Consider the following 16,368-nt stretch of genomic DNA (forward strand, 5'->3'; position numbering starts at 1 on the left):
AATATCCAGAAGTGATCCACGTCGATTGCTGGTACGGAGGGCGCTAGAGTAGATTACACGTGGTATCTGTCACACGATGTTACCCATTAACGCTCGTAACATTGAGTGCCGCACTTCGGGCTTGTGGCGTGAAGCTTTCTTTTCACCTTCGAGCGCTGGCGTCGCTACAGCTGTTGGACGTGTCTGGAGTGTGTTTGTAAATATGGCTTCAAAGTTAGTTTCGTCGAATTTTTAAAAATAAAGTAGCTTGGGCTATGGGTGGGAGGGGGGGGGGGGGGCAAGGGGCATAATGCATGCTATCATTTGTGTGTTGATGGGAGGTGGAATATACTGCACTTGACTTCATGTCCACAATCACAGCTACAGCCATCCATCCCTACATCTGGAAACATACATGCAGCAAACCGGAATAGAGGATGTGGTCACACTCAAAAATTCTTTCTTAGCTTTCCTTTCTACTTTGTCTGTTTTTAGATTCTGGATGCGACAAATTAAAAAGCGCTTCATCTGTTTCGAACTTTGTATTAATTTTGCCGATGTGGTAACACTATTTAAAATTAAAAATTGTTCTTATAGTCCCCATAAAGTGTACTAAACGTTTATTTACCTTCACCGGTTTATAAATCGCTTGACACGTTTCTGAAATTATTTTGGTTGATTACAATGTGATATTAATGTGCCGTGTCATAAACCAGAGTAGCTCTCATGTATCAAGAAATCGCAGTGACACAGTTTATTCTTAGAAATGCTGTATGTCCAGAAGACATTCTGTTTTGTAACATGAGAATCCACTTTACTGAGCAAATACTGAAATAATCTCATCCATTCATAAGTAATTTATATGTTAAGACTTGAATTCCTCCTCTTGTAGCTCTCGTAACAAATTTTGCTGAATTCTTTTACTATCTTGACGTAATACCTAGGGCTTCATTCAAGTGTTTACTGTTTCTCTACCGCTTTTCTTCCAAATACACACACAATGCAATTGTGGTGTTTGCAAGAGTGTAAGAAAGAAAGCTGACGCAGTTTGTCTATCAAATTTTAGGGAAAATTTGTAAGAAGCTTTCAAACACAATAGTAAAATTCAAAACGGTGGTAAAGTGGCAGCGTTGTAAGGAACAACTTTTGTTCTTACTGTGCGTTATTTGGAATGGTTGACGGTTGATCGCGTAAGTGGGGACTAGGCGAAGAGGCATCAAAATTTTATTTCGAATGCTAAAAAGGACCAAGGTTCAATTTCACATGTTACAGCAACTGTTAAATACAATCAGCTAAGCACAGTAAGAATTGGCCATGCTCTTTCACAAGCAGCACGATTGGAACATTGAAACACAACGAGAAGGTTACAGAAACAGAAGCGGAATAGATGCATTACGACTATCTGCTTTTCAGCATGGCAAAAGTTGTCTCCGAACTCGTGAGGAATCTGAGGCATGAGTGAATAAAATTTTTAGAACTTCTGAAATTCTTCGCTGGATACGAACACTCACGAAAGATTATTTAGCATCATGGAGTACTTGAAGCCACTTTCTGACAATCATTTAACAACTTGTATTATGGATGTTGTTAAAGAACAGATTTCAAGTGAAGTTAAAATAATCCTCTAGAGCAAGTTTCAAGTGAAATTAAGTCCTTTGTCAGTACAAGCCGACGAAATAACGGATGTCTGAAGTAAGCTATTAGTAATTTTTCGTTTTGCAAATAAGGAGAAATATGAGATGGATGTGGTTTTATGACTTAGCTAAAAACTGGTGTGCACAAGGCATAGCCACTGTTTAGCTGCAAGTGCTAAGCAGTTAGAATATTGATAAAAACAAACTAGTATCGCAAACATAAGACGGCTGTAGTGCAATAACACGGAAAAATTGTGTACATCCTATAGTGAAAGAGGCACACCCTCGTGCAGTCTGTATCCACTGCTGTGCACATCAGTTGGACCATCCTCTGTGCTTCTAAAAATTACGCAATTAAATTTTTTTATAGCAAACCAGTATTTCACGAATCTTAGCCGTTGCGGTAAAACAAGTTAACTTCAGGGGGAAGGGGAATTTGAATTATAAGGTCCTTGCGAAACAAGGTATTTTCATTCACACGCTGTTAAAACCATTTTTCTTCACTACACGGACATGAGCAGCATTGAATGTGAAATACAAGCAAGACTGGGATTATATTTCTTTACATCGACCAATTGGGCTAAATTGTATACTTGATCACCAGACTTCTCTTTTTCTACTGCAGGTGTACAAATAGATTTTCCAGCATACCAGTATCTTGTTCGACATTTTGCAAAGTAAATCTGTAAGCCTGAAATAGAAAGCTGCATTAAGGCTAGTGAGAGACTAATATGTATGAAACGCAAAGTGGAAGGTAAGAAAGAGTCTTACAATTTCAGCAGGAGTATTTGAACTAGTGTAACGAAACAGAAATATGTATTTAGAAATGGAGAAGGCTAGTATTAGAGGTAATCGACACAGTAATAGTAAACACGGAAACTAGATTCCAGGACTACCGTGCCCGCATCTCGTGGTCGTGCGGTAGCGTTCTCGCTTCCCACGCCCGGGTTCCCGGGTTCGATTCCCGGCGGGGTCAGGGATTTTCTCTGCCTCGTGATGGCTGGGTGTTGTGTGATGTCCTTAGGTTAGTTAGGTTTAAGTAGTTCTAAGTTCTAGGGGACTGATGACCATAGATGTTAAGTCCCATAGTGCTCAGAGCCATTTGAACCATTTGAACCAGGACTACCGTGAAACAATTTCCCTATACGTAATGTTGAAAAGCTACTTAAAATGTATCCTTTGACAATGAGAAACTGAAGAGAAGAAACTTTATTTACAGCAGTGAGGATAAATGTCTGGAGCTTCATGACATCCTTCAGTCCATTGTAAACAATTGATTTAAAAAACGTGTTCTCCGGAGGAGTGAAATGACTGTCGTTGCTTCTTGCAATTCCACGAACCACCGTGTCTTGCAAAACAAGCGTGAGTACGTTGAAACGCGTTAAAGCCTACTTCCACAACACAATGACAAATGACACTGTCAAGCATCACTGTGTTGGCTGTAGAGAAGAGAACTCCGAAATCAAATCGACAGGATTTCATATCTCTCGTCACCGGTCTACGCCCAGGAAAAAGGGCTGCAGGATAGAACCTTATAAAAAGGTGTGAGGGTGTATTAATAAGTATTATATCCTGATGAATGTATAGCTGTTAAATACTTTTTGCATTTGTTTATAACAATTGCTGTAGTAATTTGTCTTACGAAGTATGTAAGTTACTTTCGCATTGTTTATTGGAATTGATGACGTTTATGTCAACGTCTTTTATTTTGCTTAACCGTGCTGTACTTCTTCAGTCATGTATAAATCGCTTTGCAGGGAAATGAATCATTTTAGTCAATTGTGGGGATACAACAGCCCTGAATTTGAGGTGCGCTCAAACCCTACCATTGGCTAGAAATCGCAATGTAGCGAGATGTTTCTCCTCGGAGCTTACAACCTATGATGAATTCATTTTTGGTTAAAAACGGTTTGATGCTCAGCAGTTCTTAAATAATTACGAATATCATTAGCTACCGTCTAAGTAACAACGTAGTTAAATTTCATTCCTGCAATTAGTCGCATCTTTGCCTTGGCTTTGAGTAACAAGGCCAGAAAATGCTAGATAAATGCTGGCAAACTCCAGTTTCTGTTCCTTTGTAAAACCAACCGGAATCACGTAGATATTTATCATACGAGCAAATCACATGAGGCACCGTGATTGCGTTGTGCAAGCGGTTACGAAATTGGTCCGTTGGTCGGTCGGCCGACAGATATAATAGTGCGTGTGGAGGGGCCTTAGCAGAACGATTTTCAGTGCAGCCCAGTCCCGTTCGCGCCATATTTACACACCTTTTGTCGTAGTTAGCAGACTAAGCATAAAAACCAAAACTTCGAGGTAAATGGAGACCCCCCCCCACTACAGGTCCAGGGGTTGGAATAGACCCGAGGTATTTCCGCCTGTCGTAAGAGGCGACTAAAAGGAGTCTCACGTTTTGGCCTATATGTGGTGGTCCCCTCTATGAATTGACCTTAATTTTTCAAAATTTTCCCGAAGAGCGAGCCAATTTAGGAAGGACGCCTTACATGGAGTATAGCATTCATGTGCTCAGACTTACCGCATCCTTTGTCGACGTGGATCTGCACTTCTGCTCATTCTCCTACTGTTGGGCGAGGCCACCCTCCTGGGTGCGTATTTTTCCATAAACGGTGCAGTATCGTTTTCTATACCGACGATTATAATGGACTTGTTCGCTTGGTTGCACCTGACATCCAGCACGGTAGATTGCCCATTGTAGTGGGGCCGCTATGTACCTGTCAGTTGTAGCCCTCTGACCACACCCCCTGATGCCTGTGCCATTAACTCCCCATGTATGCCCAGTCAGGGTATTTACTCGCTTATGACAAGCTGGGGATGTTTCTGTAACCACAAGAGCTTACATATGGTCGAGGGTATCATATTTCACAGGGACCTTATTTTGCAGTCTGACGATGAGCTGCGCGCAAATTTGGAGCGGCGCGGTGTTCATTTCGTCCAGCGTGTCCACTGGGGTCCGAGGTATAATCAGGTTGCCACCGCTGCTTTCGTCTTGGCCTTCGAGGGTGATACATTGACAGAGAAGGTCAACGTGACGGTCTAATACTGTGTTGTAAAGCCCAATGTTCCTCACACGATGCGGTGCGTTAAGAGCTGCAAGTTTGGACATATACAGCTGTACATCCAGCGTCACATGTCAAAATTCTGGATGCCCTTCACATCCCAATACTACATGTGCCCCGCCTCCAATCTGTCAAACTGTGGAGAGCACCATTCGCCTTGCTCACTACACTGCAGGATTCTCCAGAAAGAAAGGAAAATCATGGACTAAAACACACTGGACAGAATGACCTACACTGGGGCTAAGAGAAAATTTGAATGCCTGCATCCTGTGCCTGTGACATTGTACCACGACTGTTGTAACATCGGCGTAATACGATCAGCTCTGCCAATCATAGCCACCTCTCAGAGCCGAAAGATGTTCCTTGTTGGTGGAGGGCATTTCCCTCCCTATTGCTCCTGCACCACCTACTTTGGAAGCAACACTCCTCCAACCATCGGGGACATATGCTTCTCCATCTTGGAAGGGAACAGAAGTCTTCCTCGCTTCTCTCGCTAGGAAGGGGTCCCCTTCCCAGGTTTCTCCTAGTGGGAAATTTGACACCTGCCAGTGACTGAAGAGCCCAAAAGCAGCTTGTCGAAGGGCTTCACGCTCATTCTCAGTCCTGGAGACTGAATCAGTGAAGTTCTCCCAGCCAGGGAAACCCAAGGTGCAGTGAGAGAAATCCAAAAATAAAACCACTAGGACCAAGCTGTGTGTGTGTGTGTGTGTGTGTGTGTGTGTGTGTGTGTGTGTGTGTGTGTGTGTGTGTGTGTGTGTGGGAGGGTCTGGCGGGATATAGGTCCTCAGTAAATGCATAAATCACCATCCCATGCACACACACACACACACAGACAGACATGACGGTTATAGAGTGCTCAGAGTCACATGCTGCCGCCGGCTTATTGCCTGAGGCATAAACCACTTCATTGAATGTTCCATGCTTTCACAGTGTCACGATGACGTCATTCATTATTCCACCACCTGGATGAGCTATGGCAACAGTTGGGCTTTACACCTGCTATCTGTATTGCCCTCCAGGAAAGCTGGTTTTTGACAATGCGGACCCTCTGCCCTCCATGGCTAAACAGATATTACAGTAACTGTAGCGGCTATAATAGGGTGTCAGGTGGAGTTTTCGTTTATGTCCTAAACTGTCTGTAGTGAACCTGTGCCCCTTCAAATCCCCCTTGAAGCTGTGGCTATCAGAATAAGGACGATGGAGGATCTTACTGTGCAATATATACCTTCCTCCAGATGGTGTCGAACCCCTAGATGTATTAGCTGCACTGATTGGTAAAATCTCCGAAAAGTGGGAAAGGTTTAGGGAGTTAATCAACCATAACCCCTTGTGGGTTGTCACTGTGCTTATTTGCCAAGACAGAGATGTCGAATCTTTGTCTCAGTTCGACCTCCGCCTCTTAAATACTGGGACTGCTACACATTTCAGTGTGGCTCGTGGTAGTTACTCAGCCATCGATTTGTCACTTCAAACCCCAAGACTTCCCCCATCAACCCACTGGAGAACCCGTGACGACCTGTATGGTAGTGACCACTTCCCCATCTTTCTGTCACTGCCCCAGTATCATGCTCATGGACGGCTGCCCAGATTGGCTTTAAACAAGGAGGAATGGGAATCTTTCACCTCTGCTGTCACCGTTTAATTTCCCCCACACAGTTACATTTAAGTGATGGTTGAGCAAGTTACTACAGCAATTGTTTCTGCAGTAGAAAACTTAATCCCTCGTTCTTCATGGTGCTCAAGGCGTAAGGCAGTCCCTTGGTGGTCGCCGGAAGATGCTGAAGTAATTAAGGAGCGTCGGAGATCTCTACAGTGGCATAAGCAGCACCCTGCCATGGAGCACCTCATACAGTAGCCTTTAAATAGCTCTGTGCCCGCGTTCGGCAACTTATCAAACGACGGAAGCAGGAAAGTTGGATGAGATACATCTCGACAATTAGACGCCATACGTCACCTTCCCACGTCTGGGCAAAGATCAATCATCTTTTTGGGTACCAGACCTTAACAAGTGTTACTGGTGTTAGCGTAAATGGCGTGTTATCTACAGACACAAACGCGATTGCCGAGCACTCTGCCGAGCACTCTGCCGAGCACTCTGCCGAGCACTCTGCCCTGGAAAATTACCCCCAGCCTTTCACACACTATAAATGCGGCGTTATAGGGTTCACTGTGGCGTGTATTGACTGAGGTGATGTTCTCGTCCAGCCGCAGTTAAAGTGGGAGGTCCTCAGTGCAATTGCATATTGCCCTGACAGAGCTCCTGGACATGATCGGATCCACAGCCAGATACTTAAATGTCTCTCATCTGACTACAAGCGATATCATCTCGTCATGTTCAACCGGATCTCGAGCAGTGGCGTCTTTCCATTGCAATTGCAAGGAACAACATCATTCCGGTGCTCACACCCGGTAAAAACTCGCTTGACATGGTTAGCTGTCGGCCCATTAGCCTCACCAACGTTCTTCATAAGCTGCTGGAATGTATGGTATGTGGGCGGTTTTGTTGGGTCCCTTTAGTCACATGGCCTACTGGCTCCATGTCGGGGTGGTTTCTGCCAGGGTCGCTCTACCACTGCTAATCTTGTGTCCCTAGAGTTTACCATCCAAACGGCCTTCTCCAGACGCCAACGCCTGATTGCTGTCTCCATTGATTTACGAAAACCATATGACACGACCTGGCGATATCACATCCTTGTCACATTGTATGAGTAGTGTCTCTGGGGCCACTCTGGATGTTCATCGGAAACGTCTTGTCACTCCATGTCCGAGTTGGTGCCTTCCATAGTACGACCCATATCCAGGAGAATGGAGTTCCACAGTGCTCTGTATTGAGTGTCTCTATTTTTAGTGTCTCTATTTTTAGTGGCCTTTAACGATCTAGGAGCAGCTGTTTGTTGGACTCTCCATCTCACCTTCCCTGAATGCAGACGACTTCTGCATTTAGTACTGCTGCTCCAGTACTGGTGTTGCTGAGCATCACCTACAGGGAGCCATCCTCAAGGTGCAGGCATGGGCTATAGCCCACAGCCTCCAGTTTCCAGACGCAAAGTCGTGTGTCATACACTTCTGTCGGCGTCGTACCATTCATCTGGACCCAGAACTTTACCTTCATGACGATCCACTCACTGTAGTGGAGACACACACATTCTTAGGACTGGTTTTCGTTGCTCGATTGACTTGGCTTCCTCATCTTCGTCAGCTTAAGCAGAAGTGCTGGCAGCACCTCAATGCCCGCCGACGCCTGAGCAACACGAACTGGGGTGCAGATAGATCTACGCTGCTGTGGCTCTACAGAGCCCTTGTCCAATCACGAATTGACTATGGGAGTGTGATTTAGGGTTCGGCAGTGCCCTCAGCGCTGAATTTACTCGACCCTGTGCACCACTGTGGGGTTCGATTAGCGACAGGATGAGTCCGGTGACCAGTGTACTGGTGAAGGCTGGGATCCCTCCATTATAAATTAGACGTGCAAAATTGCTCGCCAGTTACATTGCACACATTTGTAGTTCTCCTGAGTATACAAATTACCCTCTCCTTTTCCCTGCCCACGGCATTCCAGCCCCCACAACAGCAACCCAGATCAGGGGGTTAATGATTACGGTTTGCATTCGATTGCTTCTGTCTGGAGTCGTTGCCTGTTCTACCTCTCCTCGAGGTCCATTCACGTACATCTCCATGCTGTAAGCCTCAGCCACAGCTTTGTCTAAATCTTTCACGTGGCCCTAACGACTCCATTAACCTTGCGGCTCTCCACTGTCACTTCATCTCTATTCTTGACACGTACTGAGGCGACAAATTGGTTTACTCTGATGGCTCGATGGCTGATGCTCTCGTCAGCGTCGCGTATGTCCATGGAGGACATAATGAACAGCATTCCTTCCCGATGGCTGCAGTTCTTCCATGGCGGAGCTGTTGGCTGTATCTTGAGCTTTTGAGCAGATGTGTTCATGCTCTGGGGAGTCGTTCCTGTGTGCCAACTCCTTGAGCAGCCTACAAGGTATCGACCAGTGCTCTCCTCGTCATCCGTTGGTAGCGATCATCTAGGAGTTCATCTACGCCCTGGAACGGTTCGGTCGTTCATTGGTGTTTCTCTGGACCCCTGGTGACTTCGGAATCCCAGGCATCAAACTTGCTGAGAGATTGGCCAACAGGCTACGTGGAAACCACTCATGGAGATCGGCTTCTCTGCAACTGACAAGCTTGCTGTACTACGCCGCAAGGTTTTGCGGCTTGGGAGACGAAAAGGCTTAACCTCAGCATGCACAACAAACTGCGTGCCACTAAGGAGACTTCGAATGTGTGGCAACCCTCCATGTGGGCCTCTCGTATGGACTCTGCGGTTCTCTGCCAGCTCCGCATTGGCCACGCTTGTGTGACACATGGCTGCCTCCTGCACCGTGATTACCCACCTCAGTCAGTTTCGGTGTGGCGCCCGGCTGACGGTGGCCCATATCTTGGTGAGCTGTCCTCCTTTGGCTGCCCTGTGACGGACTCTTCAGCTACCGGACTAGTTGTGACTTCGTAGGCTTTCCCGGCGTAATAAGTCTTGAAAATCTCTTCGGGTTTGCTGCCGGACTAGTTGCCATTAATTTCAACTGAAAAAGCCTCATTGGCTAATTTAGGTTTAAGTTTTATTCGTGAGGGTGGGTTTTATCATTCTTTATAAGTTTCAGCTCTAAAGCTTGTGTGGTGGATGTTTTCATGTGTCGCAGAGTGGCTAGCTTTTTCCTTTTTGTTCTCGTGGTGGGTCAGCCACGATCATCTGCTCATGTTTTTATCTGTTCTATCTTGTTTCTTGCTCCTCTGTGGCTTTCTTTTCCTGTTTTGTCCATGGTAGTGTTGATTGTCCTGTTCTTCTCCTGGTTCCTCCATTCTCCTGTTACCGTGCTGTATATCTCTTTTATTTCCCTTGTGTAATAATTTTGTTGGGAACGAGAGACCGATGACCTCACAGTTTGGTCCCTTCCCCCCTCTTTCAAACCAACCAACCTAAATGGAGGAAACCTGTAGTAAGTGGTTGACAAGAATGAATATTTTTAGACCATTTGGATGTGTATTACGCTCTCGTATTATACACAAGCAACGGAAAATTTTATCCATATGTTACGCAAGTTTCATCGGAGTTCCTCGTCCGTGTAAAATCTGCAAATGTAGCACAGCATAGAGGTTAAATGAAAAGAACCGAAAATTTTTTAGCGTTTAGTGTTTCTGAAGTGTTTGCAGTGAGAGCTGATAGCGGAAAATGAAAGTATGACGTTGTTACGTAGGATTACATTGCTTTATTGTTAAAAACCATTTCATTGCTTGTAGTTTAGATAGTGAATTTGTGTTCACATTGCCATCGAGGGCTTAGGTGTAGGCTAATTGCTCTCGTGCCGTCGAAATCAAACGAGACGCCTTTACAATATTAAAGGCTCAATAACTCGCGTTGAATATTTGTAGAGTTCAACTCATACTTAGTTGACACATATATCGTTCGGATCTAGGTGGCCTCTCTTTACAGGTTGAAAGAATTCTCTTGCTTAACGTAAATTTCATTCCCGAAATATTTCCGAAATCCTCATTTTCAGGATGTTACCTTTAAACTTCCGTGCAAGCGCGCAGCCAGTGGTATCGGGTTTTCTGTATGAATCATTGACTTCACTGCTGCGTATTCCTTTGCTATTGTAATTTTGCAGAAGAAATTTTGTAACGCAGATGAAGTGACGTCTTTGATTTCACATTACGTGTATTAACGAAGCGCAAGTCAACAGTGTGGAAACATTTAGACGTAGAAATGTAATCGTAATTTGATGATAAATTAACCATTTTAGTCTGTTGTACTAAACTGATAATGAATTAGTGTTTTTCAAAGTAGAGAACAGCCAGAAAATATTATGTATGTTACAGAAGTTATTCCGAAGTACCGGTCGGTGCGCATTATTCTGCCGTTTTGGGAAAGGTGAAGTGTGCGCGGTGACAGTTGCTCGCCTGTGACATCCGCCTCTCGTGCTAAGACACGTTTCCTTGGGTGCACAAACGTGTTGCAGCGTGCTGCGGAATACGGTTGCGTCATTCTGTGTGATGCTGGCTGCGTGGTCCTGCGTGAAACGTCTACCAAAGTGCGGGGAAAAAAAAAGAAAAAAAGTGGCGGCGCGTGTTGCTCTCACTGTCCTTTGGAGAACGTCCATCTACCTCTATAGTCTTCAGGTTTTCTGCACACTCACTGTGTGTAGGTAGATACTGGATTAGCCAACAGAAATAGCGTTGGCGAAAATTCGGCTAAGTGCCCACCACGAAAAAGCCACAACTCCAGTCCATGGGCAGAAACCGAAAGTTAAACTACCGAGCGTTCGGGTTTCTTGCATGTCTCGTTCGGGAGAGTCTAAAATTTCTTTCTAGTTGTTTTGCCTCCATAACACTGAAAATATCGGGTCGGAATAAATATCTTGGGCTGCTTTCAGGTGTGAACTTTTAACGGAAAATCAGCGATATGGCGTAAATAAAGTCCGGTTATTAAATACGGGCTTGATGGCAGTTTTCTGAGTCCGAAAAAGTCGCTGACCCACGACTACTTGAGTCAATACATTGTGTTCAGTAGGCGTCTTATAGAGAAGTGGTCAACATAATGTGTAGCAATCTGCAAGAAACATGCCAAGCGGAATTCATGTTGAAAGGTTCGCACACGAATATCTCCTACATCAAGCCACTCACAAAACTCGAACTTCCACAAAATACTCAGCACTGCAGTCGCTTTTCGTCAGCAATGAGAGAACCGATCAACTGCGCGAATTTAATAATTTTCAACTACAAATTTGATTCTTGAGATTTAACAAACGTTAACCGGAATACGGCTCCAAGGCGACTATATCGTCTCCTAGATCTAAGGCGCAAAGCCTAATCAAAGGCGCGGCGAATACTGAATTCCTATTGGCGACGCAATCATTACAAGATGACAACTAGTAATAATTTGCTACGTTATAGTGGTATTTATAATTAGACGACTGTGCATGATAGCGATACGACAACTACTCTCTAACACCTTTTCTTAATTCATTTAAAATATGGTATGGAAATGCAGAAGCATTTAAGCTTTTAGGAGGAGTTGGTTTTTCTCGATACTCGCCGTTTACCACGTCTCGTCTCCTAACCTGTGTCGTACGACATACTTGTATACTCAGCTTCAGTGGTACACGTCGATAACGTGAGGAAACATTTTGGCTAATAGCCAGTAACACTGAAGTACAAATTAATATAACATGACGAGGAATTTTAGGAAGCCAACATTCGAGATGTAGAGGTGGTGAAACTTTTACCTTTATACTTTTTGTGAGGGGGAGGTGCGGCGGTGAAGGGAGTAACAGTTTCGGAAAAGAATTAATTTATTTTTGCAATCCGTTGGAGGTCGGTGGGTGCCACAGTTTACCCTTTACTGGCGCGACGCGAGTTTCAGTGGGCTGTGATCAACAGTTTGCTTCTACACGCACGACAGCAGTAGCGGAAGCAGCTAAAGCAAAACATGCAGCTCTGTGATCGAGTGGAAAACCTGTTCGTTTTGGCAGTCAGAAAGTACATCGAAATTATGGAAGAGGAATACTGAATATTACCGGAAAGGGTATTCACAAGTGTTATGCAGCCAATGTTCATAAAACGCGAAGGACGGGGCATAACATTTCAGTAACAAAATTGCTCGACGATGCGGAGAGACAAAAGGTCCCACAACTTCACAACACAGACTTAGGTCGCTTTGAGTCGGTATCTACGGCAACAACGGTGTAAGACAGTGACAAATTCGAAAGATAAGGAAACCAGTTTAGAGAGCAAGAACAGCGTATCATCGGTCTCTGGGAATCGAACGAAATGAAATTCACTTACGTAGAGAACAGAAGGCGGAATACTGATATTAGGAGGCAACAGCGGAAAAATACTGAAATTCGGACATCGTTCTAAGACTATTCGTTGTAACAAGGAACATGAACTTCCATCCTCCCTGTTAACAATTCTGGAACAAATGGAGAATCTGTTTTGTGTCGCAATACTTGGGTACCTTTGCTTGATAATGAACTCAGGCACTCGTGGAGAGCTGAACAAGTGCTACAAACTCTTCATAACAGTAAGTTATTTGTGGACATCGTCACCGATAAGAACAGGATGCGTTACACGACAGAGCGAACACACTTTGCCGAAGAGGTTATCAGAATAGTGTGTACAGCAGTCACGATTTGGAACAGACCGTTACAGGATCCGGGATCGATGCGGTGAAGTTTTCCAATCTTTCGTGGCCCTGCTGTGAGAAAATAGGCGCATCTCGCACGTAGACCCACATACGAACTACCTGGATCGCCCGTTTGGTGCCCTGAAGAGTTGGTTTGCCAACTGAAACTCTAGTTCGTAAGTGAGTAAGTGGACAGATGTGAGCTCTGTTGACACTGTGCTGTAGGCTTTTGTGTCACTGGGGGTTTGAGTCACTGGGTCGACAGATTGACCATATTTCGTACTGACAGGATACCAAAATTCCCTTCTCGCGGGAGAGGGTCTGTGCAGCGATAGCAGCAACGAAGAGGAATCACGTAGACATGGCAACGAGCGCGTGGAAGTGCTAAGAGGCTAGAGGGAAGAGTGCCTTCAGTATGGAAAAAGATAATTTTACCAAATGGCAGAAAATGGGTCAGCAATATGGGAAGCTCGGTGGCCTGTATGCCAGCTAAAGACTTCGTGCAGTAAGACATTCCTGTAAGGCTGCGGTCACGTCGACGACGGTATCTGTGCATTTTACATCGACCGAAGATCTTTCCAAACCAGTAAGTCGCTACGTGCGCGGTCACAGGGTAGCCGATGTTACCGCCCGATCGTGCACATTTCGGATAATTGCTGAAATTCATATGTTTTTATTGGCATATCGGCCGACATTATACGAAGCAGACTGCAAGAAACAGATCGGTAAAAGGCGTTTGTGCCATTTTGTGAATGAAAAGTCATCGGGATATATTTTGGTATCAATAGATTGAAATCTCAGCTTTGTCGGAAACCACCCGTAGGATAAATCATTATCGGGAATTGTAAGTGTAACTTTACTTTTTAACGTCAAAGAATCTGTTAGAGAGGGATGCTGCATCTCACGGTTAGTTGCTTTAGTGGATATATCTTGGGCTGTGATAAGTGGACAAAAGTTGCATAGCTATTATTATTACTGCTACCAACTGGGGCTATGTCGGTAGTGTGATGGTTGCATGAAGGGGTTTCAGATGTGTGTGTTTCTTCATTTTTCAGTCTGTAGGTGAGCACAACATCAAATAAATTCGGCAACACATTAACTGTAATCTTGCTGTTAAAGGTTACCACGAATCATCGAGAATATATTGTACCGAAGACTCGTACGTGACTCACTTTCGGATAACGGAAGATGATTTTCAACACCAGCAGAGGTGTGATTAGGGTGTAATAAAATCCGACAATCTGAGGGTGCAGTTCTGGCTAACGTAAAACGGGAAATTACACGACTGTATTTGCCATCTGGCGTTTACATCTTTCCAATACTGAGACCTATACGACGTTCTGACAAGTTCTTGTCACGTGTTGCATGCTATTCAGGCTACAATGCCCTGAAGATTAAAAAGCTACTTATTTCACTCCTGCGACCCACATAAAGTACGACTAAGGATTGCATTTCTTCCATACCGAATTTTGGAGCTACGCTTCGTTCAACCCCAGCGGGTTTGGGGTCAGAATAGGCCCAAGGTATTCCTGCCTGTCGTAAGAGGAGACTAAAAGGAGTCCCTCCCCCTCAAGGGGGTAGTTTGCGACTGTGTCCGGAGACGAACGGTCCAACGACTTACATTTGATGTCATTTTTGTTTTTGGATTATTCTGGTATCTTCCTCCCTTTCTTGGTTTTTCTTTCATTTCTTTTTCCTTCTATTCCTTTTCATTCCTTTGTTTTCCTTCCTTTGTTTTTCCTTCCTTTGTCCTTCTCCCTCCATCACTGTATTCCTTCCTTTTTTCCTTGCATTCTCCTCCTCCTCCTCCTCCTCCTCCACCTATTTCTCGCCTTCTCCTCCTTCCCCTCCTCATCATCACCTCCTCCTCCTCCTCCTCCTCCTCCTCCTCCTCTTCCTCGACTTGCCCTTCCCTTCCTCGACTTCTTCTCCTCCTCCTCTTCCTCATCCTCGACTTCTCCTCCCTCCCTGCCTCCTCCTTACCTTTTTGTCCGCCCTATTGTCTCCAGCTCAGCGTTTAAAACAGTCTGTCCTTTCCCTCCCTCTCTCCCTTTTTTTCTATTCTTCTTTCCTCCCTGTGCGTGCCTGAAGGCCGACCCACGCATTCACACGCATAGCTGGTGACGGCGTAATGCGTAATTCCGTACGCCCTGGGTAGGCACGTAAGGTTCACACGTACCCCCTGGTAAAGGCCAGGCCCGGGTAGGGATGATCGCCTGAGCTGACACCTTCTGACTATGCCGATTGTTCCCTCAGTCCGTTTCTCGGGAAGTGTGACCTGAGGTGTAAACATTCACCTAAGGCAGGAGCACCCTCTGGGAGGGTCCCAACAAGGAAGGAGCACGCCATCTGAGATGGTGGCAATCATAGGGGATTCATCCGCAATGAATTCTTCTTCTTCTCCTTCTCCTCTCTCGACTTCTGCCATAAAAACGGAAACATGACCGGCCACCAGTGACAAAAGTACTGCCGCCTGCCCCAAAGTTTCTCGTAGTTTCTAGATCTGATGATGGAAAAGATTTTTCATCTGTCAACCCCTTCGTTATTCATAATTGCGTAGATGTCATAGGTGGATCTGACAAGTCTTGCACCAGGATGCGTAACTGTACCTTGTTGTTGGAAACTGAGAGCGCCTTTCAGGCACAAAAACTCCTTCGCGACACACTCCTGTACACGTTCCCTGTCCAGGTGGGGGCTCACTGCACTTTGAATTCATCTCGTGGTGTGGTATCTACTAGATCACTTGATGGATTGATTGACGAGGAGATTCAGTCTTTCCTCGCTGAGAAGAGCGTGACAGCTGTCCATAGGGTCATGAAAAAGGTCGACTATGACCTTGTAATGACCCAGACAGTTTTCTTGCCCCCCTATGGGGTCCACAACTTTTTTGTGGATACGTGTGTGGCGAGCAAGGGGCCCTGAGCTATTGCAGCCTTCTTTCTCTCCAGGGCTGCATTTCCTTTCTTTTCCCCTCCTTTCCCCTCCTTGTTTCTTTCCCCTCGCCCTCTCCTCTCCCTCTCTTGGCGTCCTTGCTTAAGTTGGCCCCTGCTAACCTCCTGGTTCTGTTGGTTTTACAATTTGGCTTTGTTGCATAATCAGCTCCTCCTATTGCCATTCCCTGTCCCCCTCTGGGGTTTGACCCCCATTCCTAAATTTTTGCTCCATAGTGTGAACCATTTGGGGAAGAGCACCTTACCTAGTGTCTCCTAGTACATTCCACCTTCTCTTTTACGTCGTTGTCTGATACTAGGTTGCATAGCCAGCACGGTAGCCAGCCCATGTGGTGGGGTCGCTTTGTACCCTTTTGGTTGAGCCCCCTGAACACACAGGGATTACACTTCTGATACCTGAGCTGTGACCTCCTCATGCATGCCTTGGAGTGGTTGCTCGTCATGCTGGAGCATCGGAACTCCTGGCAATGTCGGCCATGCCAGATGGCCCTTGCTGTGGTTAGGTGGCACCTGTGAGAAGAGCCCCTGATCTG

Source organism: Schistocerca gregaria, unplaced genomic scaffold, assembly GCF_023897955.1.
Source record: "Schistocerca gregaria isolate iqSchGreg1 unplaced genomic scaffold, iqSchGreg1.2 ptg000428l, whole genome shotgun sequence".
Taxonomy (NCBI): domain Eukaryota; kingdom Metazoa; phylum Arthropoda; class Insecta; order Orthoptera; family Acrididae; genus Schistocerca; species Schistocerca gregaria.